Source organism: Anabrus simplex, chromosome 1 (genome assembly GCF_040414725.1).
Source record: "Anabrus simplex isolate iqAnaSimp1 chromosome 1, ASM4041472v1, whole genome shotgun sequence".
NCBI classification, from domain to species: domain Eukaryota; kingdom Metazoa; phylum Arthropoda; class Insecta; order Orthoptera; family Tettigoniidae; genus Anabrus; species Anabrus simplex.
Window position 1 is genome coordinate 151,761,429 of NC_090265.1, and position 27,014 is coordinate 151,788,442.

Genomic DNA, 27,014 nt, shown 5'->3' on the forward strand with positions numbered 1-27,014 from the left:
ATATAATTAATTTAGAATTGCGAGGCTATTGGGATAATACCTTCCACTTCTTATTTCTCTTATTCTTCTTCCCTGGCTTTTTTCCTATTATTTTTGGTTGGAACTAACGAAAATTAACCCGTTTTACGGCAGGATGCCTTTCCTAACACCAACGCTTTACCCATAGTGGTAAACTTCAACTGAGGGAAGATTTTGTAAATAAATAAAATGCCATTACTTGCTTAATGTAGTTATTCACTAAATAGTAAAACTAAATACACCTTGAGTTCAAGATTCTCTCGAGACGAATTTTGGATCTCTTCTTGTATTACTACAGACAACGTGCTTCTTTCGGTGATGCTCAGACGTTATGAACAGCAGTGTACAGTTTATCACACTGTCACACACAAATCTCTGTCTTTTTATCTACTTACTGGATTTCTTTTTTCATATATGTTTCTATCAGTAAATCGCCATGAGAATCAAAAAGTACAGTAGAACCTCATTAATCCGGACTAACTGAGACTATAGGTTGTCCGAATTAATGAAAATCCGGAACGAACAACAAAATAACTTACGAAATGAACCATTGTACATATTTAAGCACTGTATTCAGTAAAAAGAACGTGTACAGTATAGTATTTTAAATTTAAGAAATACGAAGGTTATTATTTAGTGTACAAGATATAATGCAATACAGCATTGGGCCCTATAAAATACGGAATAATAGCCGGCCCCGTGATGTAGGAGTAGCGTGCCTGTCTCTTACCCAGAGGCCCCGGGTTCGATTCCCGGCCAGGTCAGGGATTTTTACCTGGACCTGAGGACTAGTTCGAGGTTCACTCAGCCTACGTGATTAGAATTGAGGAGCTCTCTGACGGTGAGATAGCAGCCCTGGTCTAGAAAGCCAAGAATAACGGCCGAGAGGATTCGTCGTGCTGACCATACGACACCTCGTCTGCAGGCCTTTGGGCTGAGCAGAGGTCACATGGTAGGTCAATACAGAATAATTAGTGCAGTACAGAATTAGAAGTTGGCAATCAAGGCACACCTACACTGACCACACTTGACACGCTTTCTGGTTTGAATAAACTGTTGAACTTTTGTTGTCTTCCTTTCACATTAATTTTTTTGACAATTAACTCGCGCAGATGCCTCAAATGTTAGTAATATGCAGATATGTTTTAATCGTTTTTATCTCCAACATATTTAGTGACAATGTTTAGATGATCTTTAATTTCACTAAGTCGTCGCCATAAGACCTATCTGTGTCGGTGCGACGTAAAGCCCCTAGCAAAAAAAAAAAAAAAATTCACTAAGTTTTAGCTTTTTTTTTCTTTACTTCACACCGACACAGATAGGTCTTACGGCACCGATGTGACAGGAAAGGCCTAGGAATGGGAAGGAAGTGGCCATGGCCTTAATTGAAGTACAGCCCCAGCATTTGCCTGGTGTGAAAGTGGGAAACCACCATCTTCAGGGCTGTCGACGGTGGGGTTCGAACCCACTATCTCCCGGATGCGAGCTCACAGCTACACGCTCCTAACCGCACGGCCAACTCACCCAGTAAGTTTTAGCTTAGAGTTAAGAATATCACCTGCTTCATCCTGGTCATATTCATCCATTTCAGAGCGTTCTGCAGCGATCACACTTTCAACGATCTCCTGCTGTGTAGTTTACAACATTGCGTTCGTAACTCAGGTTTATACTATAAATGCATTTACAGTATATATTATTATTAAACGGCGTTCCGGATTAAGTGAAGTCCGGACTAATGGGGTCCGCGTTAATGAGATTCTACTGCAATGCTTAAATGTTAAAACACCCTGTATTAGAGGATCAAATGATTCAAAACTATTACTGCTACTAAATTGTTTTCGTTTCTTCCCTGAAGATGAGGGGATTGGTGGCCGTAGCCAATACTAGGAAATGTCGCCTTAGTGCAGGAGAATGTTAACTCATGGAAAACTATTCTGAGAACAGCTAACGGTGGGAATCAGCCCCTCTATATCTCCCGAATACAGAAGCGTAGAACCACGGTAGAGCCAGTCCTCCACTGCTCGGTTGGTTGGTCGGAGTGCAGAGCTGTCGGACCACGGATCAGCTGTGACCACTTGTAGGCCGAAGCGTACTCTGTAACCGCCGACCTGATCCAGGGCAACAAAGCCTACTGTATGCAGGGTTGGGAAGGAACTGCGTAAAAGTAATCGAATTCTACTTGTAACGAATACCTTTATAGTAATGTTTACTTATAGGCCTAATCGTTACTATTCAGAAAATGTAATTTCACACGTAATTTACTTCTTCAAATAAAATTGATATAAACATCCTAGTAACCAATTTACATCGCATAGAGAGTCTGATAATGTTGGAGCCCAAGCACTCGCACAGTGTCCCCCTGCTTTAAAGCCAAGGATACGACATGCACTCGTCGCACCTTGTTGTGGTCACCGGGCAAGATTTAGATAATCGTGCACTGCGGCTTGGTAAGGGGACCGGAATAAACATGTGACGGTGAAGGGGTTAAGGAATTTACATTCCCCTATTTGAATAAATAGGGGCTGCCTGGCCGAGGCGGTAAAGGCGTGCTCGGTTCGCACGGAAGGACATGGGTTCGTACCCCGTCAGGAAGTCGTAAGATTTAAGAAACGAGATTTCCACTTCCGGAGGTGCATATGGCCCTGAGGCTCACTCAGCCTACACAAAAAATGAGTAGCAGGTTAATTCCTGGGGGCAAAGGCGGCCGGGCGTGAAATTAACCACTCCATCCCATCACGTGCCGCGGTTAACAATGGTGGAAGCCTTTACCTTCCACTCCTGCAAGGGCCTTCATGGCCTGTACGGAGGTGACTTTGTCTTTGTCTATTTGAATAAATGCTTTGGATTATTTGATCCTCAGAATGATGAGAAGAACATGATTGTGAAATGTAAACTTTGCTTGCGAAAAAATAATTTTGAAAGCTGCAAGATGTCTTTGGGGTCACTTAGCGATAACTGATGAAAGCCAATAGATGTATCTATGCTAAGAAAAATCACACAGAATGAAGAAATAACATTTTCTTGCAAATTTTGGTATCATTTCAGCCCCGCGTGGAAAAAATGTCAGTGATTTCTTGAACACTGGCATTCTGTGATTTAATTGCAATGGTAATTTTGCTGATAAAGTATTTTTTTAATTGAGTAAAATAATTTTAGGTAACTCAGCCCAGTAACTTTCATTTTGTACTTTTTCCATAACTGACTGGATGACTGAGTTTAAATTTGTGCGAGTGAGTTTGGAGAAAATCCACAGAGTAATTCCAGGTTGTATTTTCTTCTTGGGTTGTTGAGAGCGAGCACATGAGATTCCCAGGGCGAAAATTATTCCCTTCAACTCATCTGTTTCCGCGAGATGCCAAAGAGTCGGGAAATTTCCATCGCGTAGGCCTACACTGGCGGGGGAAAAACGATCTGTCATGGAGTGAAAAATTTACCCCCGTGTCAGGAAAGAAACCCCTCTTTTCTAAAACTGTTAAAAATCGAATTGTTTGTACTTTTGAAGGGAAGAAGAAGAGTCTAGGGAGGGGGAAAGGGGGAAAGCTTCGCGATTTAATTTTGATTTTCAGTGACTTAGTGTTTTAATTTCGGTTCGTATCTTTTTATTAGATCTCAGGATTGAGACTCTTGACATTTTTCGTAGAATGTTATTTCGAAGGTCTGTAATTTTGAAAGATGAGTTTTCGGAATATAGCTCCAAGCCTCAGAGTCATACAGCAGTATGGGCCTAACACATGCAAGATAAAGGTTTCTCCTTGTACTGATAAAGATAAACCTGCTATACAGGGTGAGCAACATAAAGCGGAACCAGTCCCGCAGCCCTGCAGCGCAGCCTTTACACGAGAGGTACGTGCGTGACAGGAAGTCCGCAGCAAACACATTGTCGCGTAAGTTATTTACAACAAACAAAGAAGCAAACATAAAACAACACAAAAAATAAAAGTACTCACATATATCACGCCAGGAGATGCTGAAACTTCATCCCTTCGTTGTTCAAGCATGTCTGGCACCGGCTAGGAAATTGTTCATTACCCTTCAGCAACTTTGTACCCGTTCGAACAGAACCATAGGAAATTTCCAGTTCCTGAGGAAGTCGTCGAAGTGATTTTGTAGGAGAACTTTCCAGAGCGTTACCATTCTTACGTGCAGTTTCTTGTGTGACGGCTGTGCGTGGTTTATTACGTTTCTTATGAAGAAGACTTCCCATCTGACGTAGTTTATTTACTAATCTATGAATCAAAGTCCGACCTGGAACTTTAACATCAGGAAACATCTCTTGAAATAATCTCCTTACGACCTTCGCACTTTCTATACGGACGTATGAATCGTAAATGAACACTCTTCGGGTAACAGAATTCCGGTACCCTACGTGAGCCACCTGAGCCATTTCACTGAATTCACACACACTGTAGTACTGTCACCAACGAAACACGAGCCACGTTTGCAAAGGTTTAGCAAAGACTGAAACCTGGCGCGATAGTGCGGCCTTCGTTGCATCCGGCACTGTATTTCGTCACCGGCCGACTCACTCACTCATTCACTCAGGAATTCTCGCGCACAAGATGAAGCGGTTCCGCTTTATTCTGCTCACAGTCTCAGGGGTGCCACCCGTGCCATGGCTCGCTGTAAGGCCTGTATATTCTGTCTCCAGGTCAAACCACGATCCATAATTAGACCAAGATGTTTAATATTGTAAGGCCAAGACAGTGGGACGTTGTTAATAGTCAGATTACCAAGTTTAGACCGGTGCTTGGTTAAAGTAATAGCTTGAGTTTTAGTGGGTTTGATTGCGCACACTGCATTTGTAATATATGGGCCATACTGAAGAAAGCGCGCCAAGCCCATCAGCTGATCATTTGAGACGATCTAAACGAATATTACGAGTTCTAATTGTAAATGTAACACATAAGGTTTGGAATCATTCTTTGTATAAGTGTGACTGTTGAAAGACAGACCTTTGTTTATAGTATATTGCATGCTTGGTCTCTAAATTTATCACATCACGATATATGTAAACAGCTGTTAATAAGATAATGAGATTTCATCGTTTAGGTTAGGTATGTTATGTTCACGAGGTGAAGGTAAATCAAGGGACAATATTTCTCGTGGAATTTATTCGTTGAATTGTTATCAAAAGCACGTCCTTGTGGGAATATAATATGTTGCGAGTTTACATGCAGTTCGCATTTGCCACAATGTTAAGAAGGCGTACGTATCACAAGGGAAACATCACATCCTTCGCCGTCCGATTATTTGCAACACTTCAAGCAGCCACAGAGGTTAACTGCCTCTTGAAAATTGTGGACTCGCCAGGTGGACGAAAGCAAATCAGTGAGGTCTCACCTCGAGATGAGCTCATCGGCTTCATCACACTACACGTGCAGCAGGAAATATTCCAGCGTCGATCCGTCTTTTCCAGCATTCTTTACATCTCTCTGGGGTCTTGAGTAAACAACCATGAAGCCACACACGCCGTATTTTCCTGCCACTACTACTGCTACTACCAGCACCACCACTACCACTACCTCCATCGCCACCTTCGGACAATTTGCCGCAGACACCGCTGCCGTTGCTTTCCACACAGCACTGATGTCTAGCTACGCAGCTCCGAATTACGAAGCTCGCTTTCTACCAGTAACATCAGCTCATCATCCGTACATGAGCATCATCAACGAGGACGGTCCCTCGATCCGCCCAGAGAGAGGAACGAGCACCACGTCACGTGGCAGCGGATTCAGCGCCAGCACCGTAGTTGGCCACACCAGACGAAACATCTCCTCCCATGGATACCAGCATACAGCACTCTCCACCATCTACCACAACTTCCGCCACCACCACCAGCTCCAGGCTCGAATATTCCTCCATTTCCGGCACTAGACGACTCATCACCCACCTCCTTTTTCTCTGGAACTCATACACTTCTCCTCTCCAGTCCTTCCCCACAACTTCAGTCACCCCAAGCCATTTTCTCGACGCTTCTCTACTAGAATCTACGCCGAGAAGACATCGCTGATATCCGACCGACATCGAAAGGAATAATCATCCAAATCAACGGAGACACTGCAGCTCATCAACTCGCCACCCAAATCGGAGCAATCCCCTTCGGATCAAACTCCTCTCTTCAACCCCTTCCATCACCACCCATTCAACCCCCACCTCCATCACCCCGTTATAATCAGCTAAGCTGCGTCATCCGTAGCGTGAATCCCTCGCTCGCAGAAGAAACGTTTGTCACCGAGATCAACGCAGAGGGAATACAGCTCAGAGGGCCTTCCGCATCAGGAATACAGCGGAGCCAACATTAATGGTGCGGATCCTCTTGCCAACACCAGCCGACGTGGACAGACTACTTGCCAATGGTGTCTCAATCCATCATCATCATCACACAGTCAAACCATCCGGCGCTCCACCTCCGCAGTCTTTCAGATGTGGAAAATTTCTCCAATATAATCAACACACAACAGCCCAGTGCGAAGTAAATCATCCCATCTGCAGTCATTGCACCCAACATCACTTCACCAACAAGTGCCCCAACACCCTTCAACCCCCCCCCCCCCCGTGTTACATCTGCGGTTGCAACCGTACAGCAGTTAATTCTCAACGATGTAGAGGCCGTCCCGCACCTCTCCCAAACCGCCCTGAATTAATAGCCCCCATTCGCACTATTGACCCACCAACCACGCCAACTCGTTCATTATTTTCCCATCCTAAAATTAAAGACCTGGTCAGATTTGTCACAATTTCGTTGCTTAATATCCCCCCTAACTCAATGTGTCATGTTTATCAGGCATAGGATTATAATGTACAAAAGGAAAAAAAAGCAGAAAGAAAAATAACTTTTAAATGAAAAAATTATCTTCATCTTGAATGTATGTAACTAATACTATATATTTATGTATCTTGTCTAAACAGTATTGCAATCATCTGCCAATTCAACAAAACTTCGCCCATTGGTCATAAATTGCCCCTTCCGTCTCCTTCATTTCTCACATCCTTTACCCACCTCCATCTTCCTGCACATCTTCCCAACCCTCCCGCATCTCTTGGTCAGAGAGAGGGCGTAACCCTCTAGGTGGCCCGCCCCACCCCCTCAGGGTGGGAATGAAACATTTATAGATAGATATACGAGAACAGTACAACTATATAAGTAACTATCGACTAATGTGTTCAATTCTTTCGAATGAGGGCAGGGTAGATTTATGGAAGACAAAGAATACAGGAGTATATTTCACTCATTTTTTCCGAAATGTTGGTGAGTTCTGCTTTTGACTTTCTTCTTGTTACAAAGAGTTATGTTACTTTTTCTATCCTGTATATGCATTCATAACTCAATATTTGTCATGTATATCAGGCGTAGGATTATAATGTACACAGAATACAAGTATGAGCATGCATATGTGATACTAGCAAGATACCCGTGCTTCGCTACGGTGTTATACTGAAATTTATAATTGAATGCTTATTGTTTTAGATATATCATCCGCCAAAATTCGCGATCTGACTCGTTTTCTGCGAGAATCCACCAAAATTCCCGACCTGACTCGTTTTCTATTAGATTACGGCACGTTTCCTCCCATTTTTCAATCTTCTTTTCCAGCAATGATTTCGTACTTCCCGGGCTAGGCTCAGGTATTCCTCCCGGTCAGTTGGGTCCGTAAATCTTCGCCACATTTTCCTATAATCATTTTTAATATGGATAAAATCCTTCAGGAGATCCGGCGTGGTGTCATATTGGGTTCCTTGGCGGCACTGAACCTGCGGCCGGACTGCATTCTTAGTCATTACCAGTCCAGGAGCCGTTTCCAGCGCGGTCCGCACATTTGACGACGGTCCGGAACATTATTATTATTATTATTATTATTATTATTAATATTATTATGTGTTGCTGGAATGAATGATGACAGGGAAAACCGGAGTTTCCGGAGAAAAACCTGTCCCGCCTCCGTTTTGTCCAGCACGAATGTCACATGGAGTGACCGGGATTTGAACCACGGAACCCAGCTGTGAGAGGCCGGCGCGCTGCCGCCTGAGCAACGGAGGATCCTTATAAGTACATTAAGAACAGTAAAATCAATTGGTCTCACCTCCTTTTACACCCCACCGCCGTTAAGTTCATTTACCGCCACCCCCCCCCCCCAAATTAAAAGAAGGCGTTTTCCTTTATGTTTAAAGGAGATTCGAAACACCAATGTTCGCGTCTATTACCTTCAGTTTTGAGATATAAGTATCCCCATAAAAATAATTTACTTTTTTCACTTCATTTCACACAACTCCCCCCCCCCCCCTAAGTGAATTTTCCCGCAAAGAATACTTGTTTCTTTAATAGTAAAGGATCTTCTAAATACCAATTATCGCGACTCTAACTTCTTCAGTTTTTGACTTATGTGTCCTTATGAAAGGAATTCAACTCCTTCACACTCCTGCCCCCAAGAGGGTTTCCCCCCCATAACGCGCTTTTCTTTGTTTTTAAAGGAGATCCAAATACGAATTTTCACGTCTGTAACAACTTTAGTTTTTATTAGATGTATGTATTCTCATACAGTTAATTCAATTAATTTTTCAATTCTTTCACCCCCCCCCCCCTTTATTGGTTTTTCCGAGAATACGTGTTTCTTTACCTTTAAAGCAGATTGCAAATATCAAATTTCACGTCTGTAACATCTTCATTTTTGAGATATCAGTAGCCTAATTAAAAGAATTCAGCCGGGCTGAGTGGCTCAGACGGTTGAGGCGCTGGCCTTCTGACCCCAAATTGGCAGGTTCGTTCTTGGCTCAGTCCGGTGGTATTTGAAGGTGCTCAAATACGTCAGCCTCGTGTCGGTAGATTTACTGGTACGTAAAAGAACTCCTGCGGGACAAATTTCCGGCGTCTCCGAAAACCGTAAAATAGTAGTTAGTCGCACGTAAAACAAATAACATTATTATTGTTATTAAAATAATTCAACACCATTTTCAGTCACATTTACCTCTCCCCCTCCACCCAAGTGGTACTTCCGAAAACTAAAAATACACGTTTCTTTATGTTTAATAGAGATTAAAAAATGCAATTTTTCACTTCTGTAACATGTTAAGTTTTTTTAGATATACTGTAAAAATTCTCATTTTAAAATTCACCCCTTTTGAATTCCCCTTAAGTGGAGTTTCCAAAAACAAATCACCTATGTATCTTTACATTTACAGGAGATTCCAAACACCCACATTTTACGTCTTTAAACATTTTATGTTTCCAAGATATTCTGTAGATATAGTCTTTCAAAAAATTCACCCCAATTTGTCACTCCTGTTTAACCGCCATTAATTGGATTTTCCGAAAACTAAAAAATACGTTTTTCTTTATTTTTAAAGGAGATTCCATATACAAATCTTCAGTTCTGTAATATATTCCGTTTCTGAGATATATGTATCCTCATTAAAGGCATTCAACCCATTTTTCACCCTTTTAAACCCTTCCTATTGGGATTTACAGCAAACAATAAAATACGTGTTCCTTTATTTTTAGAGGAGATTCTAACTACCAATTTTTACATCTGTAAATTTTAAAGTTTTAATATGTAGACACACTCATTTTAAAAAATTCACCCCCCCTTTTCACCCTCAATATTTGGATTTTCCAAAAACGAAAAAATACGTGTTTCTTTACTTTTTAGGTAGATCCCAAATACCAATTTTCAGGTCTGTAATATCTTCAGGTTCTGAAATATAAGCAGCCTCATTAAAGGCATTCAACCCATTATTCACCCTTTTACATCCTTCCTATTGGGATTTTCCGAAAACAAAAGAATACGGGTTTCTTTATTTTAAAAGGAGATTCTAAATACCAATTTTCACATCTATAAACTTTAAAAGTTTTGAGATATAGATACACTCATTTTAAAAAATCACCCCCCTTTTCACCCCCCCATTAATTGGATTTTCCAAAAATAAAAAAATACCTGCTTCTTTATTTTTAAAGGAGATCCCAAACACCAGTTTTCAGGTCTGTAATATCTTCAGGTTCTGAAATAGAAGTAGACTCATTAAAGGCATTCGACCACTTTTTCAACCTTTTCCACCCTTCCTATTGGGATTTTCCGAAAACAAAATATACGTGTTTCTTTATTTTTAAAGGAGAATCTAAATACCAATTTTCACATCTATAACCTTTAAAAGTTATGAGATATAGATACACTCATTTTAAAATATTACCCCCTTTTCACCTCCCCCTTAATTGGATTTTCCAGAAACAAAAAAGTACGTGTTTCTTTATTATTAAAGGAGATCCCAAGCACCAATTTTCAGGTCTGTAATATCTTCAGTTTCTGAGATATAAGTAGCCTCATTAAAGGCATTCAACCCATTTTTCACCCCTTTTCACCCCTCCTATTGCGATTTTCCGAAAACAAAGAAACACGTGTTTCCCTATTTTTAATGAAGATTCTAAATACCAATTTTTAGATCTGCAAACTTTAAAAGTTTGGAGATATAGATTCACTCATTTTAAAAATTCACCCCCTTTTCACCCTCCCATTAATTGGATTTTCCAAAAACAGAAAAATACGTGTTTCTTTATTTTTAAAAGAGATCAAAAGTACCAATTTTCAGGTCTGTAATATCTTCAGTTTCTGAGATATAAGTACCGGTATCCTGATTAAAGGCATTCAACCCATTTTTCCCCTTTTTTCACCCTTTTCACCCCTCCTATTGGGATTTTCTGAAAACAAAAAAATACGTGTTTCCTTATTTTGAAAGAAGATTCTAAATACCAAATTTTACACCTGTAAACTTTTTAAGTTTTGAGATATAGATACACTCATTTTAAAATTTCACCCCCCTTTTCACCTCCTTGGCGAAGGAATATCCAAAAATCCTCTCTTAGCGAGCACCTACATCTTAATATGAATATATCCTCAAAATTTCATTTCATTATGTCCAGTAGTTTTGGCTCGGCGATGATGAATCAGTCAGTCAGTCAGTCAGGACAAGCTATTTTATATATATAGATTTCTTGTTTTAGGTAGTCTAATGTTCAGAACGCGTTGCCTTTTCACCAAAAAAAATTAATGCGAAAGGAAAGCAAAAGCTAGGCTAAAAATTGAGAAATAAATGCAGTTTATAGAATCTAACCTTCCATGTGATTTTGGCTTTATTTTATATAGATTCCAAAATTTTAAAATTAAACTATTGCTAGTAGATAACATTTAGGTGTTAGAAGCAATGCTACTCAATTCTCCGTCAATTTCCGTGAATGTAGAGATCTTCCTGGTGAATATATTAACAATATTTGGAAAACATGGGCTATTCCTAAACAACTACAAAATATTATACTATTTATGCGGAGGGAAGGGTCTCAAAAAAGTATTTGAAGTTAAGGGGATAAAAGCATTAATGATGCTGTATTTATGGCAATCTACAGGTATGGAGGTGAAGTATTATTATTATTATTATTATTATTATTATTATTATTATTATTATTATTATTATTATTAAAAATCTACAACCTGTTTTCCAGTCAGTGACCGGGTCAGGGATGGAATGAATGAAGCCCCATCTTGCGGCGAGGATAGGAATTGTGCCGGCTGCCGAGGTCTGTCGCACTCCTCTGGGGCAATGATTAATGACTAACAAATGAAATGAAGTGATAGTGGAGAGTGTTGCTGGAATAAAAGATGACAGGGAAAACCGGAGTACCCGGAGAAAAACCTGTCCCGCCTCCGCTTTGTCCAGCACAAACCTCACATGGAGTGACCGGGATTTGACCACGGAACCAGCGGTGAGAGGCCGACGCGCTGCCGTCTGAGCCACGGAGGCTTGTTAAAGTATTATTATTATTAAGTTGTACATTCGTCGTCTTCATATTTTCATTAATACATAATAATTATTTGGGTACATTGACGAGTAAAACAATCGTTATGTTTTGACAGCGTAGATCACATTTTGAACCTATGTCTCCTAAAATTACATACGCCTAATTTACGAGATGTGAAACGATTACAGGTTTTTAATGTTTACACCTGTTATATTAATGCAACATTCGTGACTATAAGACACAGCGTATCATGCCCTTGCATTGCGCGAGTCGGACGAGGAAACAGTTTGCCTCTTTGCGTGACGTCAACGGAGCTAGAATATGGATTATACACAACGAACGAAGTGATTGCGTAGTTGGTAAAAGCCAATCCTCATGGTTCAGCCCATGCTTCAAGGAAATTCTGTTGTGTGCGCGTTGAGGCAATGAAGCATAAGATACCATATGGCAGGTAATCACCAGTTAAAACAGTGCATGTGCAAAATACGACGTACAGCTTACAAGAACCGATAAACTAACAGTTGTGCTGATATTGTTCCATGTGGCGTGACTTACTTCCAGAGGTGAATCATGCTCGATGAACGTGTCTTCAAGGCTAATATCCATAACTGAAAAGCTTGCTTAATTCATACACCCTCTGGAAAGAATTTTCACAGCAATTTTTCGAGCATTGAATTATTATTATTATTATTATTATTATTATTATTATTATTATTATTATTATTATTATTATTATTATTATTATTATTATTATTATTATTATTTCTTCGCTATGCCGGACTAAGGAGTACGAATAAATTTATTTAGCAGATGTCGTTGCCTTTTTGTTCTCCCAAAATCTCATCTCGCTGTGGCTTGACCTGGTTTTGTTGGTGATAGTGCTTGGATGGTGTGTAAAGCGGTGAGTGTCGACTAATTTTCTAAACGTAAATCTGCCTAATACAGTATCATCTGTGATGCCTATTTCCTGAAGATCGTTTCCAACTTCGAGCAGCCAGTTATGTTTAACTTTCATTGATAGGGCAAGGTTCAGAACTCTGTTGGTCAGTCTCTAATCTACATAAATAACATCGTACAGACATTAATTGCTTTGGCGTAATTTTCATACAGTTATCCGTTTCAGGTGGAATAATGACCATCTGCATGTTTTTTTAAAAAATCTTTGGTGTCTGTCTGTCGTTCGTCTGTCTCTGTTGAGTTCTTATAACTGGAAAACTACTGGATATATTTCTACCAAACTTCATATATAGAATCCACCTGCCCTTGCGTAGGTTTTAGGGCCAATATTATTTCTAAATGGATTGGGGGTTTATAGGAAGATGGAATCAGTTATTTACCCTCCCACACAAAATACATGACCAACATTGATGGAAATCTATCAGCCTTAATTGAATGCACACCGAGCTCGATAGCTGCAGTCGCTTAAGTGCGGCCAGTATCCAGTATTCGGGAGATAGTAGGTTCGAACCCCACTGTCGGCAGCCCTGAAAATGGTTTTCCGTGGTTTCCCATTTTCACACCAGGCAAATGCTGGGGCTGTACCTTAATTAAGGCCACGGCCGCTTCCTTCCCACTCCCAGCCCTTTCCTCTTCCATTGTCGCCGTAAGACCTATCTGTGTCGGTGCGACGTAAAACAACTAGCTAAAAAAAAAAAAAAATTGAATGCACGTTTCTGGCAGGATTAATAAGGGAGATATCATTGACGGACGGTTTTACAGGGTAAGTCAAGTCACTTCAAAGTGGGTTAACGGAAATAACTAAAGAGCCATATCTTCAACTATAGGTTTCAGGAGTCTTCAGCCACAGCGCTACTCCATGTTTCACATAAACAACAACATGTAGAGAAGTAGAGAGATTTTTGATTGTCGCACAACTTCGGACCAGAAAGTGTACCGTTCAATAAACTTTGTAATCGTCCTCATTTTTTCTCGACTTTGTTCAGCTTTATCGTGCTTTCGTGGAAAAATATCAGTTTAACATGCCGCATTAAACGTTTGAATGCATGGATATAACTTCGCATAAATTCATGAAGGAATCGTGTAATCCATTACCAATTCCCGTGCAAATAACGGGTACATAAATGCTAGTTCCGAGAATATGTCTGTAAAATTTCAAACTTCTTTTCCTCAATGTGCCTGAGATTTTCTCTGAGTATTGGTACAGCTCATGAGATTTCCATATCATCCAGATTCCCCCAGACTGGTCCAAAACTTTATCTTATGAATTATTATTATTATTATTATTATTATTATTATTATTATTATTATTCCGCCTTTGCGGCGTAGTGGTTAATGTGATTAGCTGCCACCCCGCCCCGGAGACCTGGGTTCGATTCGCGGCTCTGCCGCGTAATTTGAAAAGTGGTATTAGGACTGGAACGGGGTCCACACAGCCTCAGGAGGTCAAGTGAGTAGAGGAGGGTTCGATTTCCACCTCAGCCATCCTCAAAGTGGTTTTCCGTGGTTTCCCACTTCCCCTCCAGGAAAATGTCGGGATGGTATCTATCTTAAGGCCACTGCTGCTCCCTTTCCTCTTCCTTCTTTATCCCTTCCTCTCTTCCCATCCCCGCCCACCAGGCCCCTGTTCAGCATAGCATGTGAGGCAACCTGGGCGAGGTACTGATCCTCTGATCCTCATTTCCAGTTGTATACCTCCGACCCAAAGTCTCAAACTCCAGCACACTGCCCTTGAAGTGGAGGGAGGTGGATCCCACCCTCGCTGTGTCCGAGAGAAAACCAATCCTGGAAAGTAAATGGATGAATAAAGAAAAAGAAAGAAAGATTATTATTATTAATGGCATTGTCAGTTATTTAGATTGAGGCTTTCATGGCCCGTAATTACAAACATGATAATAAGCTTCACCTTGCTTTCTGACATGGCAAAAGCCCAAAAGCTTATTATCATGTCTCTTATAAGTTATTAACCTATCTTACTTCGACCAAGTTTTGTAGGATAAAAGTGCAGTTTCCTATGCTTATATATTTTATTTTTCCAGCTAAGGACGTAGCTATCTTTTACAGACGTCTGGTCTAATACCAATTACAATTTATATAACAGAAGTACACAGCGTACGAACACTTGATTTTAGAATATGATATTGTTTGAGTTTCAGTACAACATTCTCAAGAGAAAATGATTTGTAAGGATTTCACGTTATGATAGCGTGCACTGTCTTGAATTTCTGTAAATTAACCCTTTGTTGCACAGTGTTGCCATGAGGCAACATATCACTTTTCACCTATGTAAGTGAATACAGATTGTGAACAGAGCTAATTTTATGGCACACCTTTAACTGTACTGTGCATAATAGACGACAAAACAGCCCTACAACCAAAGGTACTTCTTCCACCCCGTCAACATCCACGCGAACTAACCAACGTTTATTTTCCGTGGGCCCTCCCTATCACATTACCACAGGCTTCAGGAGTACATTTGGCTCAACCTTAAAGACATTGCCGACCGAACTACGGTCGTGCTAGAATATACAAAGGCCGACGAGTGATGGAGTCTGACGTTTAGCGCCACCGGCGAGAAAACTGACTAACGCTGCTCGAAAATGCTCTGTTGCTATGGCAACGATAACAGCGATGCCACATTTAAAAAAGGTATCGCCACGTGGGTTGGCTTTCTCTCAGTCGCTTTTGTGATATTCGGAGTGGTACTGTGTTAGCTGTGTTAGTTATTACTGACATTTACGTGTTTGTTTTCTGAATATTATTTTCGTCGTTGTTTTATTTTTGTGTAAGTTAATCAGTGACTAGTTGTACAGTTCTATTCTGTATGTTACATTTGTTGAGGTATTTGTCAGAAAGTTATGATTGAGTTAGGGATTATTAAATCTCACTTTTGTCGACAACGACGTGTTCTGTCTTAAATGCTGGAATTATTAGCACGGGTTTAGAAACGGGTCAAAGTTTGTTAAATTGCATTAGGCCTACATGTGTTATTAAACCCTCAGTCTGTGCGAAAGGACGATATTCCGCAGATGGAGGTGACTGACAACGCAGCGTACTTTGTAGTTCCTGCTTTCGCCGCTCAAATGTCAGACTCCAGCTTTCATGGGCCCACTATAGTTGCGCCTTGCATGACGTACCCATGGCCAGTAGCCAGCCTTTATTTGAGTCAGAAACAAACAAAATATGTACATACACATATGACATCTTAAATTAAGTCACACCACGATAGAGCAGTGGCGTGCAAACTCCACAGCGTTTGGTGTCGCAAGGAGAAGTTCTGCTGTACAAGATGCAGAGCAGAACATACAATCCAGTTAATGTTCCATGGGCTGGGGTTCTCCACAGTCGCAGTTAACGTTGTCGACAGTAAAGTGCCATTTCCGGAGATTATCGAAAAATCGTGAAAAATTCTATACGTAGGCCTACTCCATTATGGCAAACCACATCACCTAGGAGTGTTATGGCATTAGCCCCAGCTAAGAAATGTTGGTAAATCAAAGAAACTGAACTCCGAACTGAAGTATTGCAAATAATGGAATAGAATGAAGTATTTTAATAGATATATACTTACCAGATATTGAGTTGAATCATGGCTGAGAAATGATACAATGGGTGCAGATTTTTTCTCACGGAACTGGAGTGTGCCTTTTACAAATAGGATAGGAATGGTAGGAGGGGGAGTATTCATTCGGGTGAAGAAGAATTTGTAAGCTACAAAAAAGTGACAAACATGAAATTTTAGGTGTAAGGCTCATTTATAAAGATAATAGGCAACTTGATGTCTTTGGAGTGTACAGACCGGGAAAGGGTAGCGCTGACACGGATTCATAATTACTTAATGACATAATCAGCTATGTGGGAAACGAATGGAAAGGAATGTGATTGTAGTGGGAGATCTCAATTTACCAAATGTCAATTGGGAAGGTAATGCGAACAACAAGAAGCATGACCAACAAATAGCAAATAAGTCAATATGAGAACGACAGCTGATTCAGAAAGTGGTGGAACCAACCAGAGAGAAGAATATCCTGGACATGGTGCTGGTAAAACCAGATGAGTTCTACAGAGAAACCGAAGTAATAGATGGTATTAGTCTTCATGAAGCTGTCTTTATTGTAGTTACAAGTAAATGTTATAGAAAGGAAGGTCCTAAAAGTAGCACTATTAGGCAGTACAATATGGCTGATAAAGCAAGCATGAGGGAATATTTGAAAAATAACTATGATCGGTAGAAAACTTTCAATAAACATGTAAACAGACTCGGGGATGGGTTTAAAGCAATTGTTGAGGAATGTGAAAACAGCTTTGTACTTTTTAAAGGTGGTAAGGCATGCTAAAGACCCACTTCATTATAACAGACAAATAAAAAGACTAAGAAGGAGGTGCAGATTGGAAAGAAATAGAGTTAGAAATGGCTGTGGAATTAAGACGAAATTTAAGGAACTTACTAGGAAATTGAATCTAGCAAAGAATTCGCCTAAGGTTAACATGATCGCAAGCATAATTGGCAGTCATACAAATTTTAGTGAAAAAATGGAATGGTATGTATGATTACTTTAAGGCAGAAATAGGTTCCAAGGACATTCCAGGAATCGTTAATGAACAAGGGGAGTGTGTATGTGAGGATCTTCAAAAGGCAGAAGTATCTAGTCAGCAATATATAAAGATCATTGGGTACAAGGATAATGTCCAGATAGAGGAGGTGACTAATGCTAAAGAAGTATTAAAATTTACATATGATAACAATGACGTGTACAATAAGATACAAAAGTTGAAAACTAGAAAAGCATCTGGAATTGATAAGATTTCTGGGGATATACTAAAGAAAATGAATTGGGATACAGCACCATACCTGAAGCACTTACTTGATTATTGTTTGCATGAAGGAGCTATACCAAATGAATGGAGAGCCCCTGTTTATAAAGGAAAAGGTGATAGACATAAGCTGAAAATTGCCTACTGGCAAAAATGAGTGCAATTGGACTAGAGAAAAGAGTGACTGAATGGGTTGCTATATTTCTAGAAAACTGAACTCAGAGAAATAGAGTAGGCAAAGTTTTATCTGACCCTGTAATAAAGAGGAGAATTCTTCAAGGCAGTATTATTCGACCTTTATGTTTTTTTTATATATCTATATACATAAATGACATGAGTACAGTAGTGGAATGTCCGAGCTGTCAGCGGAGAGATGGCGTGGAATGACATTAGTAGACGAATAAGTTTGAATGGCGTTTATAAAAGTAGGAAAGATCACAATATGAAGATAAAGTTGGAATTCAAGAGGACAAACTGGGGCAAATATTCATTTATAGGAAGGGGAGTTAGGGATTGGAATAACTTACCAAGGGAGATGTTCAATAAATTTCCAATTTCTTTGAAATCATTTCGGAGAAGGCTAGGAAAGCAACAGATAGGGAATCTGCCACCTGGGCGACTGCCCTAAATACAGATCTGTATTGATTGATTGAAGGCTTTTTGCAGAAGATATTATTCTGTATAGAGTAATAAATAAGTTCCAATATTGTGAGCAATTGCAAAATGACATCGTTAATGTTGTGGGATGGGCAACAGGCAATAGTATATTGATAAACCGTGTTAAATTCAGGTTCTGTGTTTCACAAATAGGAAAAGTCCTCTCAGTTTTAATTACTACATTGAATGAGTGAACGTTCCTAATGTGGATCACTGTAAGTACCTAGGTGTTAATATAAGTAAGGGAAGATCTTCATTGGGGTAATCCATAAATGGGTTTATAAATAAAGTGTACAGATCTCTGCACATGGTTATGAGGGTGTTTAGGAGTTGTAGTAATGATGTAATGGAGAGGGCATATAAGTCTATGGTAAGACCCGACTAGAGTATGGTTCCAGTGTATGGGACCCTCACCAGGATTACTTGATTCCAGAACTGGGAAAAATCCTAAGAAAGCAGCTCGATTTGTTCTGGGTGGTTTCCGGCGTTACAAAAATGTTGCAAAGTTTGGGCTGGTAAGACTTGGGAGAATGGAGACGAGCTGCTCGACTAAGTGTTATGTTCCGAAGTGTTAGTGGAGAAATGACGTGGTATGACATTAGTAGACGAATAAGTTTGAGTGGCGTCTTCAAAGGTAGGAAAGATCATATTATGAAGATAAAGTTGGAATTCAAGAGAACAAATTCAAGCAAATATTCGTTTATAGGAAGGAGGGTAAGGAATTGGAGTGACTTACCAAGGGAGATGTTCAATAAATTTCCAATTTCTTTGAAGTCATTTAATAAAGGCTAGGAAAACAACAGATAAGAAGTCTGCCACCTGGGCGACTGCCCTAAATGCAGATTAGTAGTGAGCGATTGATTGACTGATTGAGGAAAAAAGGTTTTCTCAACATTGGTCTAAAATGTCTTTATTATTGAATGCCCTCTGTCTTCGACAATGTGAAAATGACTGACGTATGACCAATGCAAGTATCGCCCTTTATTATACAGCGAGCCCTTGAAATGCATGTTGTGAAAGTTTGGTTTATAGGATCGGTTGTTGTAAGGCTACATTTGAGTAGCTTTGGAAACTGATGTGTAACAGTATCTTATGAATCAGTAAGAAAAGCATTGTACCCCCTTGTACGCCTATTCAGTGAAACCTGACCTTTCTGTGACAGCTCATGATGGAAAGATTGGGGATTTAACCAGCATTCGGGCTGAGGACTCATCGTACGTAGACTCTGTGACTCAAAATCTAAGTGAACTCATCGTTAAAATTTGGATACCTCGCCCTGTGCTATGGTCTTTCGAATAAAATATTCCTTTCTTACTCTTTCGTATAACTTAAAGTACTTTACATATGTCCAGTGCACTAATGTTGGCTACTGAATGCATGATTCGAAGCAGTGTATCGATTTATTCAAGTGTCCGAGTGAATCGATTCACAGGAACGGCCAGCTCACGGCACACGATTCAGCTTACTCCCAGCGGACAGTGCTGAGTGGCGCACTCACTGGACGTTGACGGGGAGCCGAGCTTCCGCTGCAGTGAGACAGTGAATCATGGCACATCGAAAGAATCGTGAACGAGCATGGCTCAGTGAGACACAAGATACACACGGCTCCTTATCGGCACACTGGACACTGGCGGAGAGCCGAGCTTCCGCTGCAGCGAGCCATACAGTGAGCCATGGCACACCAAAAGAATCGTGAACGAGCACGGCTCAGTGAGACACAAGATACACACGGTTCCTTATCGGCACACTGGACACTGGCGGAGAGCCGAGCTGTCGCTGCAGCAAGACATACAGTGAGACATGGCACACCGAAAGAATCGTACGGTACGCAGTCGCGGATCAGTGAGACACACACACGGTTCATTATCGGTACACTGGACATTGCCGGGAAGCCGAACTTCCTCAGAAGCAATACATATAGAGCCATGATACACTGAAAGAATCATATGCTATAATGGACTCTCGAGCTCAGCTCATTTGAAAATAATACCCACTTGCATTCACTGTCCTCTTCTTACAGGGAGGTTTAAATAATAGATGGATTTATTTGCAGTGTTAAAAAGGCAGTCAAAACATAATTCTGAAGAAGCTAGTAAGTAGGTAGTCTATTAGGTTATACTATTTATTAGTTTAATGAATCTTAGTATTATAACTTAGTTGATATTTGACAATTAAACTCGACTCTAGCCTGCCCTATAACTATGAGTCATGCTCATGACCACTCAAAAGTACCTTTTTCATATTGGGAAGAATGACTCACTATTCTCTCAGTTCAAATGTCACATCGTTGCACAATACTTCAATCATATGTGGACAGTAAGTGAGCCGACTGACGCAATAACTTAACCAACAATATGTTGAATCAAAAAACCAGCGGGCTACTGTACATCTCGGGTAGCCTATACAAAATAAGACGATTTAAAAAAATCCTCAGCTGATAGAAAAATACATATTTTCAAAAATGACCGAGCGAGTTGGACGTGCGGTTAGTATCGTGTAGCTATGCGCTTGAATTCGGGGGATGGTGGATTCGAATCTCACCGTCGGCAGTCGTTAAGATGGTTTTCCGTAGTTTCCCCATTTTCACACCAGGAAATGCTGGGACTGTACCTTAATTAAGGCCATGGCTGCTACCTTCCTAATCCTAGAGCTTTCCTATCCTGCGTCGCCGGAAACCTTCGATGTATTAGAGTGACTAACAATTTTTTTCTAAGAAAGGAGTTCATAGTATGAAGACCAGATGGCAGCAGCGAGCACTGAATGCTGTTGCTGCTGTCTTAACAGTACATACTACACAGATGCGGTAGGAGCGGTGACTAATGTGCCATGAATCGCATCACTGTATCGATTCAGTAACGTGAACGGAATCAAATGAATCGATTCAGTAAAATGAATCGAATGTCCCATCACTACAGTGCACACTTTAGCTAGAAAATTGCGTAGTTCTGTATATTAGAATTTTTTTTTTACAATTGGCTTTACGTTGCACAGACACAGATAGGTCTTATGGCGACGATGGGATATGAAAGGGCTAGAGGTGGGAAGGAACCGGCCATGACTGTAATTAAGGTACAGTCCCAGCATTTACCTGGTGTGAAAATCTGAAACCAGAAAACCATCTTAAGGACTGCCAACAATGGGGTTCGAACCTACTATCGTCCGAATACTGTATACTAGCCGCACTTAAGCGACTGCAGCTATCGAGCTCCGTTATATATGTCAGAAAAGTGATAAGTAGTGTTTAGGACATTTGGTAGCAAATAATATCATTTAAACTCCTTCTAAAAGCATATAAATGCACCGTGCATTGCACCCTCCTCCCTTTCGGTAACAAGGATGTAAAGGAGAGGGCGTATACGTCGCTTTTAAGACCTCAGTTAGAGCATGGTTTCGGTGCATGGCATCCTCACCAGGATTACTTGAACAGAGAACTGGAAAAGATGCAAAGGACAGCAGCGCGGTTTGTTCTGAGTGATTTCCGACAAAGAAGTGAAATGAAATGTCGTATGGCTTTTTGTGCCGGGATATCCCAGGACGGGTTCAGCTCGCCAGGTGCAGGTCTTTATATTTGACGTCCGCAGGCGACCTGCGAGTCGTGATGAGGATGAAATGATGATGAAGACAACACATACACCCATCCTCTGTGCCAGGGAAATTAACCAATGATGGTTAAAATTCCCGACCCTACCGGAAATCGAACCCGGGATCCCTGTGACCAAAGGCCAGCACGCTAACCATTTAGCAATGGAGCCGGACAACAAAGAAGTAATGATACGATAATATTGTAAACTTTAGGATGAGAAGACTTAGGTGTAAGGAGATGAATTGTTCGACTAAGCGGTATATTTCGAGCTGTCAGCGGAGACATGGCATGTAACGATATTAATGGACGAACAAGCTTGAATGGAGCTGTTAAAACTAGGGAAGAATATAATATGAAGATACATTTTAAATTCAAGAGGGGCCGATGACCTAGATGTTACGCCCCTTTAAACAACATGCACCATCATCGTCATCAAATTCAAGACGGCAAATTGAGGCAAATATTCCTTTATAGGAAGAGGAATTGTCCGCCTCTGTGGTGTAGTGGTTAGTGTGATTAGCTGCCACCCCCGAAGGCCCAGGTTCTATTCCCGGCTCTACCACGAAATTTGAAAAGTGGTACGAGGCCTGGAACGGGGTCTTTTGAGCCTAGGGAGGTCAACTGAGTAGAGGTGGGTTCGATTCCCACCGCAGCCATCCTGGAAGTGGTTTTCCGCGGTTTACCTACTTCTCCTGCAGACAAAATGCTGGGATGGTACCTAACTTAACGCCACTGCCGCTTCCTTCGCTCTTCCTTGTCTATCCCTTCCAATCTTCCCATCCCCCAGCAAGGCCCGTGTTCAGCATAGCAGGTGAGGCCGCCTGGGAGAGGTACTGGTCATCCTCCCCAGTTGTATCCCCCGACTCACGCTCCAGGACACTGCCCTCGAAGCGGTAGAGGTGGGAATCCCTCGCTGAGTCCGTGGGAAAAACCAAACCTGGAGGGTAAACCGATTGAGAAGAACAAGAAGAAGAAGAAAGAAGAGGAATTAGGGATCGTAGTAACTGACCAAGTTGATGCGCAATAAGTTTCCAACTACTGTACTTTGGAATTATTTAAGAAGATACTCGATAAACAACAGATAGGGAATCTGCCACCTGGGTGACATACCTAAATGCAAATCAATGATAAGTCAATCAATCAATCAATCAATCAAACAATCAATCAGTCAATACTGATCTGCATTTAGAGCAGTCGCCCAGGTGGCAGATTCCCTATCTGTTGCTTTACTAGCCTTTTCCTAAATGATTTCAAAGAAATTGCCCTAACTCCCCTTCCTATAAATGAATATTTGCCCCAGTTTGTCCTCTTGAATTCCAACTTTATCTTCATATTGTGATCTTTCCTACTTTTATAAACGCCATTCAAACTTATTCGTCTACTAATGTCATTCCACGCCATCTCTCCGCTGACAGCTCGGAACATACCACTTAGTCGAGCAGCTCTTCTTCTTTCTCTCAATTCTTCCCAACCCAAACATTGCAACATTTTTGTAACGCTACTCTTTTGTCGGAAATCACCCAGAACAAATCGAGCTGCTTTTCTTTGGATTTTTTCCAGTTCCTGAATCAGGTAATCCTGGTGAGGGTCCCATACACTGGAACCGTACTCTAGTTGGGGTCTTACCAGAGACTTATATGCCCTCTCCTTTACATCCTTACTACAACCCCTAAACACCCTCATAACCATGTGCAGAGATCTGTACCCTTTATTTACAATCCCATTTATGTGATTATCCCAATGAAGATCTTTGCTTATATTAACACCTAGATACTTACAATGATCCCCAAAAGGAACTTTCACTCCATCAACGCAGTAATTAAAACTGAGAGGACTTTTCCTATTTGTGAAACTCACAACCTGACTTTTAACCCCGTTGATCAACATACCATTTCCTGCTGTCCATCACACAACATTTTCGAGGTCACGTTGCAGTTGCTCACAATCTTGTAACTTATTTATCACTCTATAGAGAATAACATCATCCGCAAAAAGCCTTACCTCCGATTCCACTCCCTTACTCATATCATTTATATATATAAGAAAACATAAAGGTCTGATAATACTGCCTTGAGGAATTCCCCTCTTAATTATTACAGGGTCAGATAAAGCTTCACCTACTCTAATTCTCTGAGATCTATTTTCTAGAAATATTGCAACCCATTCAGTCACTCTTTTGTCTAGTCAAATTGCACTCATTTTTGCCAGTAGTCTCCCATGACCCACCCTATCAAATGCTTTAGACAGGTCAATCGCGATACAGTCCATTTGACCTCCAGAATCCAAGATATCTGCTATATCTTGCTGGAATCCTACAAGTTGAGCTTCAGTGGAATAACCTTTCCTAAAACCGAATTGCCTTCTATCGAATCAGTTATTAATTTCACAAACATGTCTAATATAATCAGAAAGAATGCCTTCCCAAAGCTTACATACAATGCATGTCAAACTTACTGGCCTGTAATTTTCAGCTTTATGTCAATCACCCTTTCCTTTATACACAGGGGCTACTATAGCAACTCTCCATTCGTCTGGTATAGCTCCTCCGACCAAATAATAATCAAATAAGTACTTCAGATATGGTACTATATCCCAACCCATTGTCTTTAGTATATCCCCAGAAATCTGATCAATTCCAGCCGCTTTTCTAGTTTTCAACTTTTGTATCTTATTGTAAATATCATTGTTATAATATGTAAATTTTATTACTTCTTTGGCCTTAGTCTCCTCCTCTATCTCGACATTATCCTTGTAACCAACAATCTTTACATACTGCTGACTGAATACTTTTGAAGATCCTCACGTACACACTCCCCTTGTTCATTAATTATTCCTGGAATGTCCTTCTTGGAACCTGTTTATGCCTTAAAATACTTATACATACCCTTCCATTTTTCACTAAAATTCATATGACTGCCAATTATGCTTGCCATCATGTTATCCTTAGCTGCCTTCTTTGCTAGATTCAATTTTCTAGTAAGTTCCTTCAATTTCTCCTTACTTCCACAGCCATTTGTAACTCTATTTCTTTCCAGTCTGCACCTCCTTCTTAGTCTCTTTATTTCTCTATTATAATAAGGTGGGTCTTTACCATTCATTACCACCCTTAATGGTACAAACCTGTTTTCGCATTCCTCAACGATTTCTTTAAACCTATCCCAGAGTCTGTTTACATTTTTATTTACCGTTTTCCACCGATCATAATTACTCTTTAGAAACTGCCTCATGCCTGCTTTATCAGCCACATGGTACCGCCTAACAGTCCTACATTTAAGACCTTCCTTTCTGTCACATTTATTTTTAACTACCACAAAAACAGCTTCATGATCACTAATACCATCTATTACTTTAGTTTCCCTATAGAGCTCATCTGGTTTTATCAGCACCACATCCAGGATATTTTTCCCTCTGGCTGGTTCCATCACTTTCTGAATCAGCTGTCCTTCCCATATTAACTTATTTGCCATTTGTTGGTCATGCTTCCTGTCATTTGCATTTCCTTCCCAATTGACATCTGGCAAATTCAGATCTCCCGCTACAATCACAATTCTTTCCATGTCGTTTCCCACATAGCTGACTATCCTATCAAATAAGTGATTGATGTTGACCGATACTTGTACTTGGGTGCGTAGAAATTTTCAGGCAATCTCCCGTTTTTTGTCAGGAAATATTGTAACCGTACAACAGGGTTACAGATTCCATTCAGTATTTATTATTATTATTATTATTATTATTATTATTATTATTATTATTATTTATTATTATTATTATTATTATGAGCCCGATTCATGGGATTTTATATTCTCTTTCTCATCATTTAGACTGTAATAATTAGGTATCACGCATATTATTGTATTTAATCATAGGTTAAGTGAATATATTTGTAATTATGCTGTATATTATTAAGTGAGATTTGTTGGTTTGATATAGTCATTCTGTGGCTTGTAACTCTAGACAGATGTGTTGGCAGAGTATTTTGCAATCGAGGCTATGTTTAGCTGAGAATGTTATGTGCAAGTAGGTTTTCCGGTGACTCATGCCGCATAGTCACTGTAATCCGCTTGGGTACGCTTATACGACACATGACTGATGACATCAGTGCGTGGACACGCGATTGCGAGCAAGTGTCAGTATTCGCCAGCTACTGTATGTTGAGGTGGAAGGGATGAACAGAGAGTAGGGAAATGAGTCGTCATCGCGAGGTTATAAAAGTCGAGGCAACGGTTGTGAGAGGTATCATATCGTGCAGATCATATGTAACAGTCAGATGTATCAAATGGAAGAAGTGGTCTCAGTGTGATGGTCAGAGCTAAGAGTTGTGTTTTCAAGAGGTCTTGTAATAATCGAGGAGGTCTACAAGTGGTGGTTGTATCCGAGCAGAGACGGGTACTATGCTGATAAAGAAACATCATCTTCTTGTGAGGATGGACTTCACAAGATGTTTCAATAATATTTTCCAATTACTTATAATATATTGAGTGGACGTAATTACATTGGAGCTCCCTACACGCGTACATGGTATGTAGGCCAACTCCTTGTTATATAAGAAGATAACAGCAGACGGCTCCCGACTTCAGCTCATAGGTTTTCCTTGGAATTTCAAGTTCAACAGCGGTGTATGCAGACATCAGGTAATTAAAGCATCAGACATGTTATGCATTCATAACATGAAGAAGAATGTAATCAGCGGCGATATCACATCTCACTTCAAGTTCATGCCAATAGCTTTTTTTGTTTAGATTAAATTTTCCTTTTATTAGTACCGCAAATCTCACTATATATATTTTTTGTTAAATTAAAAGACGTCAATGATTGTTCATTGTGACGTAAATTATAGTCATAAACTCAGTTTTATTTTAATTATAATAAGTGATTCCAGCTCCATGTACAATCCTCAATTGTGGAAATGCAACAGTAATTTAATATTTTCCTGATCCATATCCCTGTATATTGCCAGATATGTGAGTTTATCACCTCACGCCTTGAGATAATTGATCTAAGAGGTATGCTCTACCAAATTTTGTTGTTTTTATTTAAAAAGCAACTGGTGCTCAAACAAATGTTATGTATATTGTGTGAAGGAGATGAAGGTATAAGAGTAGTGGTTGGAGTAGCCACAATATGTACGTCCATATGAGGAAATAATTTCTGAAATTTTCTCCCTTATTATTGTTACATCCTATATCATATTTTACATCTCAG